Genomic DNA, 3,913 nt, shown 5'->3' on the forward strand with positions numbered 1-3,913 from the left:
CTCAACTATTTAGGCTTTCCTACGATTTTCTTCAAGGTTGGCTCAAGAATCTGGAGGTCGTGCTCAGAAGGCTAAAGTCCAGACCTGAGAAGCTCGGGAAACCGAGACGCAAAAGGTCGATGTTGAAATATTCGGGGCTAAGGTGGCCTACGTTCAGGTGTTCGAGGCCTTTTCGGCCGATACAATGTCAAAAGTCTGGTACAAGGTCGAAGTTAAGAGACTTTGGATTAGAGAAATCAATGCTCGGAATGTCGCAGTTCAGGAGATCGAGGAGCAGGCGATCGCCGCAGAAAACGTCCATGTTCTGAGTGCTGCAGTTTTCAATGTTTTCAATTTCAACGAATTACATGTACCGAATTCCATAACCGTAAGCGAGAAAGGAGTCTGTGTCTGGACCTGTCGATCCATGTGACGCTGATATGGGCATTTTGTCAACCTGAAAATGACCTACTTTGTACCTGAGGACGTCGAGTACACGTTTGTCAGATGACCAGGTGTCGTTCGCACTGCCCGCCACAATACCCATGCTTTACGGACCGGCGCCGATGCATCTTGAGCTGGCAAAACAGATGCTACCAAATAGTTGGTTCCGTAATTGCATTCAACGTAAAGCCCAACTACAAGCAGCTAAATGTCCGGTTCGCATAAACACCTGTTAAGAATTACGTACGACCTTGCTGTTACGCCACCAACATAGCATGGGTCTTCCTTGTGCATGCAGTCACTTCACATCTGGCGTCAGTGCAGTCGTTATCCATCCCTTGACGACAGCGGCAGCCCGCAGCAAGTGGTGCAGCTAACCTTTCTTGCAATGTTTTCCTTCGCAGTATACGCAGCACCATCCTTTGTGACAGTTGCCGTTTAGTGTGCTGCAGGTATTTGGGAAACTGCATTTTCTCCCGCACTCACCTGAAATTAGAGAACGGTCGCTTGCAGGGATTTGTGGATGTTAAATCCCCTGCAGCAGGTTGTTGTAGCTTCGACGAACATAACGTCAGCCAATTTGAATGTAGAAGCATGCCATCCATGACAACCATCCTATGACTAAAAAATCGCTGCTAACATGAGCAAATGCAATGCTCGAAATGCATATTGCATCTCTAAGAAACCTGAAGAGCGCCTTTCATGAGAGAAAGCCTGATGGGCGAGCGATCGACGCCATGTATGACATGAGTTGACAAGTATCTCACGGTAAACCTCCGCTTCAGCTGGGGTTTCGAGTACCACAAATCCACAGTGGTTCAGAAATGCACCAATTCTAGAAATGGTATTCGCTGAGAGCCACGGCCTTATTTTGGCCTGCAATAGGTCAGTGACCTCGCAAAGTACGCCTAAATCTTGCATAGCAAAAGATCCAGCCTTCAAATTTTTACGGCTATGCAAAGGTCTGTGTGACCACGCCGCGCCGTTCACAATCAATTTTGAAAAAAAAACATCCGGGCAACTTCACACACACCCGAGCGTATGCTAGAACTAAATAGCACATCTCGTAAGAGATGACCTTACATGTAAGCTATTGATGTGATGCATGACAACAGTTCATGAACATGTTACTAACGACCCCTAGTTTGAGCTGAAGTTCCGTAGTTCATAGCGTCACACATCACTATGGCGACAACGTTTGCTCAGCACCAGGCGACAACGACTGTAACGCACCGTATGTGTCGCCCGGAAGACAGCAGAGACGCTTGTGAGGTCTCCAACACCAGCGGCAGACATCCCTGTTCCATTTTCCACACGCCTTGCCGAATTTGCGACACCTGCCACCTGCAATGCACCGGTTGGTTAATTCTGTTTACGGTTGAAGCCTGCCACACTTTTGACGTGCTAGAACTCAAGGAGTCATTTAGCACGATGCAATGTCTGTATGCACGACGGTCTAAAGTGCTGACAGTTGAGGTACAGATCTGGCATGTGGCTAGCGGCCTAATGCGTTACTGAAGGAACCCAAAGGGCTCTTTACGATCTCAATAAAAAAGGCTCGATCAAAGCTTTGACACCAATCAGACAGACAATCGTGACTGCCCACAAGGAATACATGATTCTCCTGGGCTGGTTGAGGTGTGATTGCCCCCCGAATACCTCACGAACACATACCCGCGAGGGACTGAATGGGATCACTTTACCTTTTTGCATTTTTACTTATGTCTAAATTAGACACGCCCGGTTTAACAAGATTAATAATCCGGTTGATTTCGCACCACCCGGTTGGTGCACATCCCGGTGGTGCTGGTACAAGACATTTTGGGATGGTCAGTCGACCAGAACGATTCTGCTCAATATAGCAGCTGCTACTACGAGTACTAGCTTCAGACGGGGTATTTTATCAGCTGGATAGTTTGCCTAGATGCATAGTCAGATCACAGTTTGCGAGACTGTTTGCTACAAAATAGTCCTATCATTGGCACACCAGCTTTACCATGGTAAAAAGAAAAGTCGACGTAGAAACGTGAGGAAGTGAGACATAAAGCTGACAGTTTTTGTCGCGCAGACGTCTGCACCATAGGTCTCACAGAACATATGAAGGCGGGGTAGAAGGCCCATCAGCTATTTTTGGGGACATGCTGTCTCTGTCGCTCCCACCTACCAGGGGTATCTGCTTTGGCAACCACGGAAGTTCGGTGATAAAGGTGGAAATCGGCAGTGCAGTATGATGGAATGACTTACAATAAATTATTCACATCCGATATATGCCACACACAAATATCTCTACTTGGCTGCCCGAAGTACAACCATATCATTACATAGGGTCCATCCCCATTGTTCACCACAGCGTGACTTTGAAATCTTCTTTAATGGTCACACACTTCCTAAAGTCCCTGAGGGTCTTCATTTTTGCAACGGATTTTGCGACAGTTTTTCACCTTTACAGAACGAGGACCAAGAACTCTCCGTATGGTGCTACACGCCCCGGCTAACACAAAATACTTTCATGGTCTCTTTATGGAGCTTTTTATTGTCATATCTGTCATATACTTCCATTGCCCAATAGCCGCGACCAACACAAGAGGACATTGCCAAGAAAAACACCAGTAACTCACCTTCAGTGGTCACCAACACCACACAAAGCACGACAATCAATGGCAGCAGTCGCATTGTTGGTGAGAGACGACTCAAAAGGATATGCCCATGCTGCCTTTGGTCGCTTTTTATACTGGCAAAAACGAACCATGAGGCGGAGGGGGCGTCAATCATCCCGTCCCCTCTAAAGGTCAGCGAACTGGCCTGTGATGTACGGCGACATTTACAAGAACAAGGTGATATCATCAACCGCAACCCTTGTGTACGAACGTGCCAATGGTGCACGGAGTAGTGCTTAGTCACACAGGGAAGGGCGTAGAGGACAATGCCGACATGGCCCATGCAACGCATTCGGGATGTATGTACATGGAACGTACTGACCGATTGTGATCAAGCGTTGCGTTACTCACCTCGTTGAATTAGGATGTTGCACGGTGTGCACTACTAATGGGACACATTTTTTGGGTACGGAGAACATAATGAAGCATAAACTAACTGAAGTTAAACGGAATCCGTTTTTCAACCTGATACAGGTCAGATGCACTCATAACGGGAACACTACAAAGACAGAATGAGAATACTATTGCCATAATCACATCAATAGTGCTCACCACCAACCACCTAATAGCTCAAGATTTGTGCAAGAATTTGTTTGTATGTTTTAGGGCTGCAAAGGGTTCGTTAATTTAATATTTTCCCAAGCTTGAAGGCGTCTTCTGTCATTGCACGTCCAAAGAATGTCAGTGTTGTCTGTCAGTTGCGTTCGTGTCAATGTCCCGTCGTCTTCGTGTCGCATGTGGTCCAGAGGGTGCCCCGTCATGTAAGTGCGTTGTCACGCGTCGTGAGAGTGTCGTTGTAGTCACAACACCAATGTAAGGTATGGAACGAAGTT

The 3,913-nt window shown here is 46.9% G+C and overlaps 1 long non-coding RNA gene across 1 annotated transcript; it reads right to left on the reverse strand.

Annotated features, from left to right (window-relative positions):
- Positions 1-583: 583 nt before the first annotated feature.
- LOC119113712 (uncharacterized) lies at positions 584-3,139 on the reverse strand. Its single transcript, XR_005095936.1, has 3 exons — positions 3,042-3,139; positions 1,657-1,767; positions 584-909 (listed from the first exon to the last, which is right to left on the reverse strand). It is a non-coding gene; the product is annotated as an uncharacterized LOC119113712 (long non-coding RNA).
- Between the last annotated feature and the right edge of the window lie 774 nt (positions 3,140-3,913).

This window comes from Pollicipes pollicipes, unplaced genomic scaffold, assembly GCF_011947565.3.
Source record: "Pollicipes pollicipes isolate AB1234 unplaced genomic scaffold, Ppol_2.1 Scaffold_7262;HRSCAF=8765_pilon_pilon_pilon, whole genome shotgun sequence".
NCBI lineage: Eukaryota > Metazoa > Arthropoda > Thecostraca > Pollicipedomorpha > Pollicipedidae > Pollicipes > Pollicipes pollicipes.